This window comes from Macaca fascicularis, chromosome 14, assembly GCF_037993035.2.
Source record: "Macaca fascicularis isolate 582-1 chromosome 14, T2T-MFA8v1.1".
Classification (NCBI taxonomy): Eukaryota; Metazoa; Chordata; class Mammalia; order Primates; family Cercopithecidae; genus Macaca; species Macaca fascicularis.
The window spans coordinates 121,021,697-121,039,953 of NC_088388.1; the positions used below are offsets into that span (position 1 = coordinate 121,021,697).

Here is an 18,257-nt window from a genome sequence, read left to right on the forward strand (position 1 = left end):
ATATCTAGGATTCATTGTAGTTCTAGACAGACACTATGACCCATAGATGTCTGCCTGTGGCTTGTGCTATTGATGGCTTATCTAAGTCCTATTTCATTAAATTAGTCTCAGAAAAGAGTAGCAGTCCCAAGGAATGTTTATTTTCACCAGCCTCAGCAATCTTAAGAAAAATCAAGTAGCACAGTGTTCTCAATGTGTAGTCCCCATCCTGTGGCATTAGCACCACCTAGAAACTTGTGACAATTGCAAATTCCTGGGATCCACCCCACCCCCAAATTAGAATTTACAAAATCAGAAATTTTAAGAGTAGTACCCAGCCATCTGTGATTTAAGTCCTCCAGATGACTCTGATGCCCATTCAGGTTTGAGAGCCATTGAGGAAGTAGCATTGTTCATTTACAAGTTTACAATGACTTTCTTAGCAAGGCAATCTTAGAATACAGACTTCTTCCATTGATTAATGCAATACATTTGCTCCAGTATTCAGCACCCAACAATGACTCAACGGACTTCTCTTTTGCACTAACCTTTGCGAAATACTCTTTCTGGGCATTCTGCCTCAGATTAATGAGAAAGTGGTAGACTGCTCACATATTCCAGAAGCCTGACTTAACTGATTTCATAATGCTCTGAGCTGCTTAGCTCCAGGTTCTTCCAGTTAAGATTTATGAATCCAGACTGTAACACCATTTCTCAACATATCTTCAAGTTGATGATTTCCTTTCAATAGTAAAGTTGACCATAATGGAAAGTGAATTAAAGAAAAAAAAAAACTAGATATCAAGGGTTGTGTGAATTTGTCAAAAATGACTTACTAATTAAAAATATTAATCCACAAGTAGGTTACCAAGAGCCCCTTTGCTTTGATTATTCATGTAAAACACATTAGTCTGTAAATTATTCACTTAAAAACTAGAACTCCATCTAGTCTGTGAAGTCTAAAACAAATATTCCTTAAGGTCAAATTTCCTAGGACTCTCACATTCCCACTAAAGGTAGACAGAGATCCCATTTAACCGATGACAAAACAGAAGCTCAGAGTCTTAGCTAAGGCCACATCATTACGGACAAAGTCGCAACTAAGGCTCAGATTTCTTGAATTTTCTTATAGATGTCAATTCAATGTAATTAATATGTATTAAGTACCTGCTCTGTGCCAGCCCCTGGATTAGGGGATGGGGCTATATAAGTTTCTTTTCTTTTTTTTTTCTTTTTTCTTTTTTTTTTTTTTTTTGAGACAGAGTCTCGCTCTGTCACCCAGGCTGGAGTGCAGTGGCGTAATCTCAGCTCACTGCAACTCTGCCTCCCGGGTTCAAGTGATTCTCCTGCCTTAGCCTCCTAAGTAGCTGGGACTACAGGTGTGCATCACCATGCTGTACTAACTTTTTTTTTTTTTTTTTTTTTTTTTAGTAGAGACAGGGTTTCACCATGTTGGTCGGGCTGGTCTTGAACTCCTGACCTCAAGCAATCTACCCGCCTTGGCCACCCAAAGTGCTGGGATTACAGGCGTGAGCCACAGCGCTTGGTATAAATTTCTGACATAGCCCCTGCCTTTAAGGAGTTCAATGCAAGAGACTCTGTCTCCCTGATTATTTAACATCTTCCTTTGGCTGACTTCGAACTCCAGTGAAGTAATGAAAGGAATAATAATGACGGTTCATTGTTGATTCTTACATTGAAGAAATCTTGTGACAGAAAGAATTTCACCAGGAGGAGAATCAAGGTCCTCACACTGACCACACACTATTTTTTTTTTAACTTACAATATTTTATTTGTGAGTTATACCTCAACAAAGCTGGGAAATAAAAGAAAGTATGAAAATGTTTCCCAAAGTGGATGTATTATTTTATATTTCTTCAGTAATATAGAAGAGTTCCAGCTGCTCTACATCCTTGTCAATACTTGGTATTGTCAATCTTTTTAATTTTACCCGTATGGATTTTTTTTCAGTGAAGTGTCTACACAAATATTTTACCCATTTAAACTTTTTTTCCTTTTTTTGAGTTATGAGGTTTTGGTTTTTTATATACTTTAAGTTCTAGGGTACATGTGCACAACATGCAGGTTTGTTACATATGTATACATGTGCCATGTTGGTGTGCTGCGCCCATTAACTCATCATTTACATTAGGTATATCTCCTAATGCTATCCCTCCTCCCTCCCCCTTCCCCCCTCCCCACAATAGGACCCGGTGTGTGATGTTCCCCTTCCTGTGTCCAAGTGATCTCATTGTTCAATTCCCACCTATCAGGACCACACACTATTTAATCAAGGCACCAAGATGTCCTACATCTTGGTGATGAAGAGATTAAAAGTACCCTATTGTGGGCCATTAATATTTCATACCAGAACACAATGTAGAGATACCATGTGAAAAAATGATGAGCTTGTAGAAAAGGCAGTGAGAATTGGAGCTCAAGGTCAGAGAAGAATAAAAGCTTAGTATGAACAAGTTACATTTTATAATTTAAAAATAACATGATGTTCAGATATATTCCCCAAAAAAAGGCATATTAGAACTGGTCTTCACTCTTGTTATTCTCTTCATTGTATGAGTACCAGGTTGAGTTTGAGAGATCTACATTTTTCAAAGCACTAGCGCCACCACTTTTGCAAATGTTCAGGTTAAGGCAATAAACTTGTGTGGCTGGGAACTGGAGACTAAGTTCTGGTCTCCAGTCTAACACTTACTGACTTTATAACCAAAGGTAAGATTATTTTGGGTGGTGGAAAAGGTGAAAATAAGACAACTGCAGACAGGATTTTTTAAGGAAATTGAAGTTTTCCATAAAGCTTTAAAAGTTATAGAAATATAAGGTCATATTTATTCAGTCACCATTTTAAGCACCTGTAATATCCTCTGAGTGGCACCAAGTCCTGGGGATACCCAAGTGTATACACTGTCATCACTTGGCATCCATGGAGAATTGGTTCCAGGATCCCCTGCCAATACCAAAATCTGCAGATGCTCAAGTCCTTTATATAAAATGTGCAGTATTTTCATGTAACCTATGCACATCCTCCTGTATGCTTTAAATCATCTCTAGATTACCTATGATATCTAATACAATGTAAATACTATGTGAATAATTGTTATATTTTATTGTTTAGGGAATTACCAGAAAATAATCTGTAGGTGTGCAGTACAGACACAACAATCCTTTCTTTTTTCCAAATGTTTTTGATCCAGAGTTAGTTGAATCCCCAGATGTGAAACCCATGGATATGAAGGACCAATAGTAACAAAGCATTGGTGTTTTTAATTTATTACTAGAATAGCTGGGAAACATCCTTAGAACATCAGCCCAAAGTGACTTGAAGTGTAAAACAATTGGATATAAGAGAGCTTTTCGAGAGTTAAGTTTCTAATCCAGGTTTTTCTAATCAAGGATTAGAAAAAAAAAACTAGTGAAGGTAGGCTTTTATAACTTAAAAAAAATTACAGTATCATTTTAAGAAGAGCTTAGGTCAGCCAGTATGAAAGCAAAGAAAAAGTTAGTCTCAAGTCATAGAAAAAGAAAAAAGATTTGGAAAGAGATTAGGGAGACTTTGATTTTTCTGGAACACTAGAGCTAGTTATTGGGGGAAAAAAAAACCTTGTCGAATTGCTCTGCTGAAAACATTTGGAAAGTAATTAGCTAATTCTCTTTCTCAATGTGTTTAAAGATATGACTAAAAGTGGGTGCTAGAATACTCCTTTTCTTGAAGCTCCACTTCTAGAACTCTGAATGGCAATGAGGTAGCTTAAAAGTCTATTCTCTTCTCCCTCCCTTATTTGGCTGGCATGTCTAATTCCAGAATTGGAAACTCATAGACATTGCTATGAAATGTATCATAGATCATGACTCACTATGAAAAGGACAAGTGTGCAAGTTGCCTTACCAGTGAAAAATCCTCTGCCTGCCCTCTTTCTTCCTGAGACAAGACTTCAGTTCTTTCTCTCTGATTCATATCCTGAGGAAATCAACATGATAAAAAATGGCTGTGTTCAATTAAAAAATGTCTCCAACCCACACTTTAAAAACGTAAGCTCTTTTCAATCCAGATATGTGTTATCTTCCTGAGAAAGTCTTTTCCTTCAGAAGAATTTTGTGCCATTTAAGATAGGCAAAAACAGGCAGAATGCCTTTCCTGCAATGAAAGTTACACATTTAGCCAACAGATCTGCAAAGTGCATCTGCCATGGCAATGGATTTAAAGATGGGAATTAGTAGGAGAAAGAACTATGGTTTATTTGAGCCCACCAGCATCAGGTATTCTAGGTACTCTTCAATAGTAGTAGTTAACATTAATTGAATGCTTGCTAGATGTCAGGTACCATTCTAAGTTTTCCTTGCATTATTTCATTTAATCCAAACAAGTTCATGAGATAAATCTTATTATGGATCCTAACTCACAGATGACGAAAATGAGGCTCATCAGAGGTTAACCAATTTGTTCAATGTGAGATGGCAAGTAGCAGAGAGGGTATTCAAATCAGAACTGTCTGACAGCAGAATTTAAATTTCTAACTATTCCTCATGTAGTCTTTTAGGAAAAGGTAGATAGAAGATCCCCATCGTGGGTATGAGAAAATGTAAACTCAGAGAAGGTAAGTAACTTGATTAAGAGCACAAAGATTACTGATGTTTTTGGCCTGGGATTTGAGCTCAGGTCAGGAGACTTCAATGTTCACTTTCCAGTCATATCGATAGAAAACCTGGGAGATGAGTAGATATCCTCACATTCATTCCATGTAAAGTATTTTTAATTCAAACAAGCAAATGCCCACTCTGTACAAAACTCTGTGTAAGTCTTACTGCACGTAAGGCTTTGAAGATAGTATGAAAGAATTAAATATATTTTACTTGCCTCCGATGAACTTTAAACTCTAGTTGACAAAGAAAATACACAGATGAATAAACTAAGATCAGTTGCAAAGTATTGTGACACGATAGGTAAAATAACATCCTATGCATTCAATAGATTCAGAAGAAATACTGGGAGAAGCAGTGATTAGAGAAAAAAATTGATCAAGAAAAGCTTCCTTGAAGAGGTATAAAATGATATGTATGATGAATAGAGTTGATCCCATCGCCTGACACCCTGTCTATTTTGTGGGTAGAAAAAAAAGATACCTTGGAGAACCTATGGAGAGAAAATATGAACTTAGCACCTATGGGAAAGGTCCTATGAAAGATATGGCTCACAATTACAGAGCCATAGAAAGGTTGAAGGAGAGGGAAGGATTTCTCTGTGATTACAGTTAAAACTACTAGCGATTACTCTTTCTCTTGGCTAATAGTTTCCCATAGGGTCCCATCAAATATAAACTATAATAGTTACAAATCAAATCTATACTCATTCTTGATGAAAAAAAGGCAAATGGCTAGAGGAGAGGGAGAGGAAAAGTCAATTTCAGCATTTTCAAGGGATTTTCCATGAGATCTAGCCAGTAATAGAAAAGAAGAAATTTTTTTTCTGAATAAGGAATGGGCTCGAATGCTGATTGCTTATTTCACCTCCTACCTCCCTGGCAAACCCGCAATTTAATAAAGAATGGGCTATTAAAAAGAACCTTTGGATGGTAAGCATGTGTTCCTCAATTATAAGATTTATCCAAGCTACGTTCAACTTTTTTTCAGTCTAAGGCATGGACTTCAGCCTTCAAGAGGACTATTTACTGAGACTTCTCTAAGAACATTATCTTCTTATTAACTAGAAGCAAGAAGTATTCAAGGTGCTAATGAGCATTACTAAAAAAACAGTTCTAAAGTCCAATAACTTTAGAAAAGCTGAGTTCAGGCCGGGCGCGGTGGCTCAAGCCTGTAATCCCAGCACTTTGGGAGGCCGAGACGGGCGGATCACGAGGTCAGGAGATCGAGACCAGCCTGGCTAACACGGTGAAACCCCGTCTCTACTAAAAAATACAAAAAACTAGCCGGGCGACGTGGCGGGCGCCTGTAGTCCCAGCTACTCGGAAGGCTGAGGCAGGAGAATGGCGTAAACCCAGGAGGTGGAGCTTGCAGTGAGCTGAGATCCGGCCACTGCACTCCAGCCTGGGCGGCAGAGCGAGACTCCATCTCAAAAAAAAAAAAAGAAAAGAAAAGAAAAGCTGAGTTCAAATGTTTCATTTTATTTCACTTTATTGTATTATTTTTATTTTACAACCTTAGCTTTGCTCATGTGCATTTTGGATGTCCAGTGGAGACATATTCAGGATTTCTTAAACTTGTTTGACCTTTAGAATACCTCCTTATTTTGGAGAATTTGTATTGATATCTCATAGACTTCATATTCCAAGAAAAGAGTCATGCTCTCTTTCCTTACATAAATTTTAGAAGGCAGCTCTTAGGTCCAGGTGGATGGAGTAATGGGTGGAGAAAGAGGACTACCAACTGGCCATAACTTCGAGCCCATAGCTGGGAGTGATGGGCCTCCACTTTTAGCTTCCTTGAATTCATCATTAAGCAAGAGTGAACAACAAATCTCTAATGTTTCTGTTGATGCTTTTCAGGGCCACATTCACAGTCACATGGAAAAGCACTGGAGTCACTCTCCTCTATAATGATCAGCTCAGTGTTGGTAGCAGTGGGAACGAGGGAGACAAAGCAGGGGTTTCTTCCACAAGATAGCCAAGGGCTGTCTAGAACTGATGGAGCACATGGAGTAAAGGATCATTTACACTGCATGCCTGAACACACTGTGTCAATTACCTTTTAGTATTTCACCCATAGTCTTTGAAAAGCACTCAAAAGAGTTCAGATTCCTTTAGTGGGTCATTCTGTATCTGTTGGATGTTCCTTGCCCTTGCCTACATCTGACCAGAGTATAAGATTAATGAAATCAAACTTCTCTAAACATCACTTGTATGAGTGTGACTTTAAAATGCTGCCATTGCTTATGGTCATTTAAAGAGGAGGAAATGGAGACAGTGAAAAGAAAGTTGCACCACTTAGAGTTCTATTTTAAGACAGAAATCCTCAAGCAAAACTTCTGTCGATAAGAATGCAGTTTGCTTAGGAGAGAGATTACCTCAAAATTAGCACACCTGAAAACTACTTAATTCCTAGCACATCACACGTACCACCGAATCAGACAGCCTACCCTGAAGGGCTGATTTTCTGCCCTATCCTAAGAGTCAGAAATGTATAAAAAGACACAGTCAACTCATTAACATATTTGCATTTTGCAATAGCATTAACCAAGATTTTTATCCGGTAAGTAAAATTAAAATATTTCTTAATGTAAATGTAAGTATACTTATACATCTCTTTCTATCATCCAAATATCTTTGTCAATGAAGAATTCTCTATTTTACAGATAAACAGTTTTAATGAACAACTTATATTTGTATAGTGCTTTACATTTTACAAGTCTTATTTTATCCTCAGTACAACTCTGAGAGTTGAATCTTAGTGTCTTCGTTTCATGATGTACGAATTAACGATTGAGAAAATATCACCAGGCTAATACAAGGTAGAGTGAGATTGAAACCCGGACTTTTTTTTTGTCTCAGATTTAGCCCTGTCATTTCTCATGAAGTGAGTCAGAACCCACACTTTCTGAGAGATTTCCAGAATAAGTCCATGGTGATCCCTTCTATACTCGTAGTTCATTGTACTGCAAAATTAGTACTTGATTGGAAACTGTCTTATTGTCCAATTACTTCATGTGTCTCTGTCTTATCTATCACACCCAAACATAAGCCTGTTATTATGTTGCTCTTTGGGGCATCCCCTGACTTCCTCATGTGCTTTTCTTACTACAGAGAATGCTCTCTTTCAGGCCCCACACAACAAGGCTCAAGAGTATTCAACAGGACTCAGGCCAGGGGCGGTGCGTTTCCCTTCCTGGAAGGTCTTGCTGGCATTCTCAACAGCCATCCTTGCTCCAGCAAGGAGACCCTCCTGTGTGCTCCTATAGCATCCAGTGCTGACATCTGTAATGGATTCATCCCACTGTCTTGTACTGCCAGTGTCTATTTATCACGCATTTCCCACATGACCTTCACCACCTTGAGAACAGGAATCCTATGTTACTTCTCTTTGAATCCTCAGAACCTACCACATAGTAAACTGTTAATAACTGATAAATAAATAATTGAATAAAAAAGTAGCACAAAACCAATGAAGGCAGTTAGTTAGTGCCTTTAAGGAGTTCTCAGACTCATGGGAAGAAGAATCTGTAAAGAGACCAGGACCAGCAACACAGCAAGGTGTACTTCCCCAGTACAGATGGGTTCAGGTGCCTTAGGGGCATACACAAGAAGGGACAGTGCTGCCCTGCCAGTCAGGCCTCAGAGAAAGCAAAGTTGAACAGTGTCTTGAAAGGCGAGCAGAAAGTCACCAGTGGTTGTGGAGCTGAGAGAAGTAGGGTCAGAGTAGGCGGCAGGAAGAGAAAGCAGGCTTTAGCAAGGCTCTATTTTATCTTGGCTGTGTAACAACCTTTTCTCTGGGGGAGCTGACCTTCTCTGCATCCAACCTTAGGGTTCTATAGCAGCTGCCAGTCATGTTATCTTGTTTTCCTGGCTCAGAGGACTTCCCAGAGGTTTTGCACATTTTTCCAGCCTCATGGAGGAAGGTCTAAGAGAATAAAGCTGACCCAGAGAGAGAAGCTTAAGGCAAAGTGGGAGGAAGTGCCTGGGTCCCTGATTCTAGTAATTTCTGGAGCCCAGTATACCCCAGCCCTTTCTAGAGTTTGGTTTGTTAACTAACTAAACTAAGCTGGGTTTCTTTCACTTGCAAACACAAGAGTACTGACCAACACTAAAGCCTTAAAAATGGCCAGGTGCAGTGGCTCACACTTGTAATCCCAGCACTTTGAGAGGCCGAGACAGGTGGATCACTTGAGGTCAGGAGTTCGAGACCAGCCTGGCCAACATGGGGAAACCCTGTCTCTACTAAAAATACAAAAATTAGCTGGGTGTGGCGGCATGTACCTGTATCCCCAGCTACTCAGGAGGCTGAGGCATGAGAATCACTTAAACCCAGATGGCAGAGGTTGCAGCAAGCTGAGATCATGCCACTGCACTCCAGCCTCGGCAACAGAGCAAGCCTCAGTCAAAAAAAAACCCACCTTAATAACATCTCCTGTGGGCTGGGCATGGTGACACATGCCTGTAATCCCAGCACTTTGGGAGGCCAAGGCAGGAGGATCACTTGAGCCCAGGAGTTCAAGACCAGCCTAGGCAACATAGTGAGACCCTGTCTCTACACAAAATAAAACTATTAGCTGTGTGTGATGGCACACACCTGTAGTCCAAGCTACTCGGGAGGCTGAGCTGGGAGGATCACTTGAGCCCAGAAGTTTGAGGCTGCAGTGAGCTATGATCACACCACTGTACTCCAGCCTGGGTGACAGTGTGAGACCCTGTCTCTAAATAAGAATAATAACAATGAATCTCCCCTACAGCATGCATATAGAGATAGGCACAAAGTAGCTACTCAAGAGTTTGTTCCTCAAATCGACCTTTTCCCACCATCTGTTCAATCCTTTCATTTAAAGATGGAGACACAGACTTAAGTACCTTTTCCAAAGCCACCCATTCTACTCATAACAGATTTTATCCTAGAGCCTGACCTTTCTTTTCAGAACAGTGTTCTATCCACCCAACACTGCTTCCTTTGCTTTTTGCTAGCTAATAAACCTTAAGGTAAGAGGTGATCATGGGATTCATATTTGACGGAAAAAATAAAAATGAACAAAAATCATGATCTGACTATAAAGTACCGAAATTATTGTTTTTTATTCATTTAACAAATAGCCCCCACATGCATCTGCCTCTGTCGTAGGCGGGTATTCTGGGGCAAACAGGACATGCTCCTTGACCTCAAGTAAGGTCACTAAGTGGAGGGAGGAACTGTACAACTTACCAGAGCTTCATATACCCTCAAATCGGCAATCTGGGAGAATATCTACTTATTATTTTTTCAATTGCTGGTAAGTCCCTTTGAACCAGTTATGAGGCAAACAAAAATGTCAGCTTACAATTTTATAAGTGCATTTAAATTCTTTTTTATTTTTTTTATTTTTTTTAGATGGAGTCTTGCTCTGTCACCCAGGCTGGAATACAGTGGCATGATCTCGGTTCACTGCAACCTCTGCCTCCTGAGTTCAAGCAATTCTCCTGCCTCAGCTGCCCCAGTAGCTGGGACTACAGGCGTGTGCCACTACGCCCAGCTAATTTTTGTATTTTTAGTTGAGACGGGGTTTCACCATGTTGGCCAGGCTGGTCTCGAACTCCTGACCTCATGATCTCCCTGCCTTGGCCTCCCAAAGTGCTGCGATTACAGGTGTGAGCCACCGTGCCCGGCCTTAAATTCATTTTTAATCAACAATGGTATCATCCAGCTGGACCAATTGAATATGGCACTTGGATTTTTTTTGAAAACACAAAATAACCTCCAAAGACAACGAATTTCTTCCACTAAGTATACTGAAAGAATATGCTGTAGATTCTTAGGTCTGCCATGAAACGGGAGGTTCAAAGATGTTTTGCCTAAGGCTAGGCAGCATCACTGCCCTGAAAGGACCTATACTATTCAAGATGAGTATGTTTGTATGCATTTGTTAAAATGATGAGTTCTAGAATTTATATTAAATTTCCAGACAGGCCTAGAGGCAGATGCCAGGATCGCCTTAAGTCACCTTGATACCCTTCCAGCTCTGTGATTCTACGATTGCTTATACTGGATTTCTCCAACCCTGTGATGGGCTGAAGAGCTATTTCTGTCCTAGTTCTTTGCCTTATATAGGTCAAATCCCATTCCAATGAGTACCATAACAATAACCACCTCATGGCCTGGTTATTTTAGAAAACCTGATGAAATGAGAATCAAGTATGACCTCCAAACCGAAGTGGGCTGTTACAGAATTTGACCTGAATATTACTTAAGCAAGGAGGTGGCCAGTGTCTTAGGTTTTCATTTTCATGGCACTGAACCACTGTAAAATTATTAGATTGAAGGTACCAAGAATCTATTAGTGAATCCAAACAACTGTACCCAGAGTCCCTAATCAGTGACTCCATGTGCCTGATAGATACTACAAAATCAGAATGTCAGGGGACTGAATGCTACGAATTTCCACGTAAGAATGGTCTCCAACTTATGCCTATCCACTATAGCCAAAGAGGGTCAGGGCAATTGTCCATCTTAATTCAGGGCTATTAATAAGCCTTCTTTTCAAATTGGGCATCCCAAACCTGAGGTTTCTTTCTCCAATCTCTCCCAGGGAGCTAGATCCATACTTCTTTTTGCATTCATTGTTCTTGCTTGAAACGAGGTGCTAGTTGCTGCTCTCTGAAACGTACCTTTACAAGAGTGTAAAGACCCTGAGGGTACATATTTGGTTGGCTGATTCCCAGCTATGCTTAATATCTGGGTTCTCTCATTAGAATTTAAGTTCCACAAAAGCATGAAATCTCATGCCTAGAACAGTGCCTAGCACATAGTAGGTGCTTGATAATTATTTGTTGAAATAATGAATGAATAATGATGGATAGTTATTCTTTGAGACCCAATTCCAATGCCACCTGTCCCTCCCAAAGCAGCTATGTGTCTCTCCTCTGATCCTTTAGTACTGTTTGCATTTCTCTATAGTAATACTTACAGGATACTCTCTTTATTGTTTATATCTGTTTTCCCAATTAAGCTGGGGAATCTTTTATGGGAGGAACTATGCTTTATAATGCCAATTGTTTTGTTCCTAAAACAATAGGAGTTCAATAAATGCTTATTGCTTGAATGGTTGAAAGAGTGAATAAAAATATTTCTCTTATCATGATAAATGCTAAAGATTTGTGATTTAACCTTATACCTCAAATTTTGCCTGAACTCAAGGGCTTTCCATGGATCAAACTGATGAAGCCATGAGTCACCGGGCTTGGAGGGGAGGGGTGTTTGTTTGTAGAGGATTTGCTTCCCGACCTCGATGAATCACATGTGTAATCACCCAAACTGCATCCTGTCTGGGGAAGTAACCAAAACCCCTATTTCTGGCCTCAATGGCTTTTTGGTTTTATGAGTAAATGCCACTGGCATGTCATTAAATAAATGCCCTCAGAAAGTCCTCAGCCAGTGCTATAACCTACAATAGTCAGGGTTGTGACAGAGAAGCAGCCTTGCAATTAGAGAACAAGGTAGAGGAGGTACTTTTTCACCTGGCATCTTTCTGGTGACCTGCCTCCAAGCTCTTTTCCAATATAGGTCACACTCTACTCCCAATCACAGGTGTGATCATGTAATTCTCCTGCACACAAAGAATCAGTGGTTCTCACTATCTACAGAATAAAGACCAAACTTCCTAACTTATAATCCAAGGCTCTCCAGAATCTGGTTCCATCCCGTTTTACCTCCCTTGTCTTCTTCTATCTCCATATAACCGTATGTTCCACAAAACGGAACAATTTTCTGAACACATCCAAACCCTACACTTCGCTCTTATGCTTTCGTTCCCTCCTAGAATGCCACTCCTCCCATTTTCAGATGCCCAACACTTGTGTATTCTTCAAGTCTCACAAAATGCCACTTCCTCCATCATGTCCTCTGTGATTGTCTAAGGAAGAATGACTTCTCCATTGAACATACTTAAGATTTTATCTGTACTCCCATCCCATTGCTTATTTCTAATAACATGTAGGCACATGTTTGTTTCTCTAATCAATTTTCTTAGTCAATGTGATACTCCAAATCTTACCAGGGCCTGCCACAGTGGACACTCAAAGTAAAAGTTGGTTGAAGAAAAAATTGAATTCGTTCAATTGTTTGAATCCTTATCTTTGGCTTGGAATATTCAGGAAAGATTCAATGTAAAAAAGTCTTACTCTTATGTATCTCATTTTATCCCTCACCCCTTTCCAAGAAAACACGAGATTAAGAAAAGCTTTGGTCCCAGCAAACAATTGTTGTTTTATATCTATGAATATCAAAGGCAAGGTTTTCATTCCAGGCATCCTTCCGCCTGATATCTAGCACTTCGGGGCCCACTTTGCTAACAGATGTCCTAAGCTCAGAGGGGAAAATATAATTTTGATATTAACTTGAATAAAAATGAAACATAACGAAGCGAGGATTTACTGTTTCAAAATGCAAATTTTTAAAAAGATAGTGTATTCCAAAAAAAAAAAAAAAAGACTTTTCTGTTATCTGCTGTTTGGGAATATTCATGCCATAGTGCCAGTTTCAGCGTGGACACATTCCTTTCAGTATGGATAAGTGAGAGTTGATGCAGTAAAGTTTAGCTTTGACTACAAACCACTTTGCTTTCCTTTCTGTTTATTAGTATAACTCTGGTTATGAGAACAAGGACATAGAAGCAGACAAGGCTAAAAGCACCCCAGCCAAGGTCAGATAATGAGAGAAAAGAATGTCAAAAGTTTTATTTTCTCTACTGTCTTTGGGCAATGGTCACATCTAGGTGGATAAAAAAGACAGGTAGCCATTATTGCAGTTTGAGAGCCATCTCCTTTCCTGTTTCTAGAAAGCTGCTGCTGGGGCAGCATTCTTCCTTCTTTAGAGGTCAAGTCCTCCCTACACCACTTTATGACTGAATGACTATAGAAAAGTCGGCAACTGGTCATCAGAGAAATGCAAATCAAAACCACAATGAGACGCCATCTGACACCAGTTAGAATGGCAATCATTAAAAAGTCAGGAAATAATAGATGCTGGAGAGGATGTGGAGAAATAGGAACGCTTTCACACTGTTGGTGGGAGTGTAACTGGGAGTGTAAACTAGTTCAACCATTGTGGAAGACAGTGTGGCGATTCCTCAATGATCTAGAACTAGTAATACCATTTGACCCAGCAATCCCATTACTGGGTATATACCCAAAGGATTATAAATCATGCTACTATAAAGACACATGCACACGTATGTTTATTGCAACACTATTCACAATAGCAAAGATTTGGAACCAACCCAATATTCATCAATGATAGACTGGATTAAGAAAATGTGTCACATATACACCATGGAGTACTATGCAGCCATAAAAAAGGATGAGTTCGTGTCCTTTGTAGTGACATGGTTGAAGCTGGAAACCATCATTCTGAGCAAACTATCGCAAGGACAGAAAAGCAAACATCACATGTTCTCACTCATAGGTGGGAACTGAACAATGAGAACACTTGGACACAGGGTGGGGAACATCACACACTGGGGCCTGTCGTGGGGTGGGGGGAGTTGGGAGGGATAGCATTAGGAGATATACCTAATGTAAATGACGAGTTAACGGGTGCAGCACACCAACATGGCACATGTATACATATGTAACAAACCTGCATGTTGTGCACATGTACTGTAGAACTTAAAGTATAATTTAAAAAAAAAAAAAGAAAAGTCAGCAATTTCTTCATTAGTTAAGTGAAGATAATAATACATAACATGGTCAGACTTTATAAACTCTAAAGTGCTGTTCAAATATTAGCTACTGTTATAAATTCAAAGATGAGTATTTTTTTCCCCATTATGTAACACAGAGGTTGGCAAACTTTTTTTTTTTTTATTGGTGAGAGAATGATAATAGCATTTTAACATTTGTGGACCATGTGGTCTCTGTTGTAACAACTCCATTCTGCCTCTATAGTAGAAAAGCAGCCAAAGACAGTATCTAAATAAATGGATGGGCTTTGTTCCAATAAAACTTTATTTATAACAGGTAGTGGACCAGATTTGGCCCATGGGACACATTTGCAAATCTCCACCCTACACCTTTGGTGAGAATGAAACACCAGAAGCAGAGGGGAATATCTAAATTCTGTTTGTGGCATGAAGAGTAATATAGTTGGGTTTTGTGATCAGTTGTCTTGAGGCTTTCAAACATCTTTTTAAGGTACTCTCTTTAACATTAGAGTTTTAATTTTGTACATTATCACTACCATCTTCATCGTCATCAATATCATTTTGTACCTATCTGAGAAGTAGTACCAAGAGAGGTATAAAAGCACACCAGTTTTCTATACCTGTCACTTGACCATACTCTGTTCTGGGAAAGACAGCTCTGATTATTGTTAAAGAAAATATCAATCATACTTCTGGCAAAAGGTCTTTACATTTTTTAACAAATTGGTCCTTTGAGCAAGATGAATTTTAATGGATTGGTTTATTAACCTAAAGGTTGAACTAGACTGAGAGTAACTGAATGATTTGCTCATAATTAGTATTATTTATAATTATTTTACTTGGGAAAAAATATCACCTTAAATGTCAGGATGTTTTTTAATTGCTTCAGATGAGATTCAAAATAATTGACTTCGCATATTTATTTTTAAAAACTCATTTAAAAATGTCTGAAGCTGCTGACAGTCTGTCTAGAAGAGGCAAGATATTGATATTCATTACTAGGAACAGGGCAGAAATTGATCCATGATTTTTTTTAACCACATGAATTGTGTATTGTGGTCACTTCTGGACTCTAAAATAGTTGCAATACTGATAGAGTGATGTGTTTGTTCCTCTTCCCCATTAAATCTGCTATCTAAGTGAAGACGCTTTGTGTGTGGATGTAGGTATACGTTTCTTGCTCAAATACATATTTACATATATTTTTATTAAAAGGGGAATGGGCACATGCACGAAAAAAGGATGTATATATGTATTTAGTATTTGTAGAAGAATACAAATAGTCTATGTACACATTGTGCATCTATTCATGTGATTTAGATAGGATACTAAGTTTTTGACGGTGAGTAAGTATATGACAAATTTAGCATCTCTATAAATATTTGATTTATCAGTTGATTGGTGGAAATGAAAAAAAGTAAGAGAATATATTAACAGCTGGGGAAAGACAGCTTTTCAAATAATTTAAATTGTGAAATATGGGTAAATCACTAGTAAGAAACATGCAACAGAATAATGACAATAAAACCTTACAATTATACAGCACTTGGAGAGTTACGAACTGTTGGCGTGTGCAGTATAATCTCATGTGCCCCTTACATCTACATTTGGATGCACAAACGAAGGATGGTAACAGTTTCATTTGACAGATGAACAAGAGAAGTCAAGTGATTTTCCCACCATCTACACTGCCTTCCCCATACACCACATGGCCTCTGGAACCCAAGCGAAGGGTGAGTGCATCTATAGGCATCAAAGCCAACTTCAGTCTTCACAGCCAGACTCAACCAGCCACACCCAGTGTGCAGAACCCAATTTTCCATCCAAGAAATTTCAATGAACTAAGAAACAAATGACCCAGACCAAAAAAAACAAAAACAAAAACAAACAAACAAAAAAAAAACACATTTCAGGCAAGGAATATAGTGATGGGATGATTAACTGATTAACAGAGTCTCTTATTTGCTTCTTTCAAGCATATTTAGTCTGATCATGTGCCTGAGACACGGTGTGACATTTGCTCCGGCAGCAGTGTCCAGGACACAGACAAATCACTCATCTAGGTAGCCAGGCAGACACCATCAATCATTATCTGCATGTTTGAGAAACACAAAACTGTAGCCGAGGTCGGGGAAAAGAACATTTGATGGTGGCTAAAAGGTAAGAACACAAAGATTCCTATTTATCTGCCAAAAAGGTTACTCTAACATGTGCTGTGGAAACAGAGTCATATATTCTAAATTTTCCCACAGATAGTAGGTTAAGGCTAATATACCTATATAATGTATATGTTATATATTATCTTATTCTTCATATATATATTTCTCCACAGCTCAGTAGGCAAATCCGTTGTTGAGGATAGGAAGAATATAATAACTGATTAATTATTATTAATGCCATATTTTATTTAACTAGCAATTGTAGTCTATTAAAAGCATTCATTCACACTATCTGACTTATTCATCCCTCAGAAAAACCCTGTAGGGCTCATAAGTAATATATTATTATCTTCCTTTTATAGACAAAGGAAAAGGAAACTCAGATGTTTCTTTTCTTAAGCCAATCTCACCAGAAAGTGGCAAAGCCTGGACTAGAACACGGAATTTCTGACTCCTAATCCATTACCTAGAACGACTGTGGAAGAGCCGAAGGAAGAAAGGGAAAGTGTGAAACATGAGTTCTGAGCGGAGAGGACCTGAAAACACCCTCAGACCAGAATTCCTTCTAGTTTGGGTTAAAGTCCGGAGTGGGTGTGGCTATATGACACAACCAGAATGATTAGATTGACTTTCTGGCACACCTACTCACTTTGAATTTTCTTGTGCAACTGAGCCTTTAGTGTCAATCTCCCATCCTCTCGTGTCTTGTGAAGTTTCCGGGGTGGCCGAGTTGGAACCAACTTCAAACCCTCTTATGTCTCTGATTCACTTTCCAAACCCTCCCTCTCCCACTCCGTGGTCAGCCTTTCGCATCACACCCTGCAAACATTTTTTTCTTTTGCACTCCTTTGGAACTCCTTCCTCCTCTCTCCCTCCGTCTCCCAACTCCTCTGCACTGCCTTTCCCCTTTAATCTCTGCTGACCACCTTTTGTGAATGCTCCATCCACTCCTCCCCCCGTCACGACTGTCCTCTTGCGGGTTCCTACCTGTGTGCTCTGCAGCCACACGCACCTCCTGGTTGCCCCTCAGATGTCTTGGTTCTGTGTGTCTGATGCCGCCAGCCTCCACCCGGGGCCTGTGAGCTGTGCATGTCTTCAAGCTCTTTGTTACTTTTCCTCCTTAATTTATAATGCTAGGCAAATAACAACACACAATAAAAGATGGTATCAGCTGTGTTTCTCGCCTGCAGCCTCCAGAAGTGTTATCTTAGACCCCATCATTGCAACAAAGAAATCTCTCAGTTGAGTGAGTGAAAACCAGTTACAGGACAGGAGGAGAAAACTTCTGCGCTTCCAAAATTCCGCAGCCCCAGCTGCCCTCCGGGGGCTCCCCCTTGTGGGAGATGTGGGGCATGGCAAGGCAGTGCCCAGTTGGGACGGTGCCTGGGTGGGAGGAGGGCGAGAGAAGATGCTCACACTCAGGGATGTGCCCCAGAGGGCGTGGAGTCCAGCTCCGGCCTTGAAGAACGGCCTCTGTGTGAGTTGCACGGTTGAGGTCCTCTGTAATTTCTCAGGAAAATACTTTGGGGAGACGGAGTCCTCAGGGCCTGGAGGTCTCTGGGTCCAGGTGAGTGTGGTGTGAGTAATAAGCCTGCGTGGCTTACGCTCTGCATGGGAAGTCCTGTCTCACAATCACAATGTATCATAAAGTCGGATGTTCACACAGGGCTGTTCTGAGAGACAAGACGTGGTCTCCAGTCTCTGAGTAAAAGACATGATGGTCCAATCTCCTGGATTCTCTTGCCACCGTGGACACTTGGCCTTTCAGTCT

The 18,257-nt window shown here is 39.8% G+C and overlaps 1 long non-coding RNA gene across 12 annotated transcripts in view; it reads right to left on the reverse strand.

The window, feature by feature from the left end:
• The window catches only part of LOC102123831 (uncharacterized), a 337,031-nt gene that overhangs the window by 156,601 nt on the left and 162,173 nt on the right, over positions 1 to 18,257 (reverse strand). For 4 of the 12 annotated variants that reach the window (XR_012423824.1, XR_012423817.1, XR_012423825.1 and 1 more), the window contains exon 3: positions 17,474 to 17,619. The exons of 6 other annotated variants lie outside the window; for them this stretch is intronic. This is a non-coding gene — a long non-coding RNA (uncharacterized lncRNA). Of the gene's footprint in view, positions 1 to 17,473; positions 17,757 to 18,257 lie in introns of those variants that run through there. 2 more of the 12 variants (XR_012423823.1, XR_012423813.1) reach the window with 1 other exon arrangement.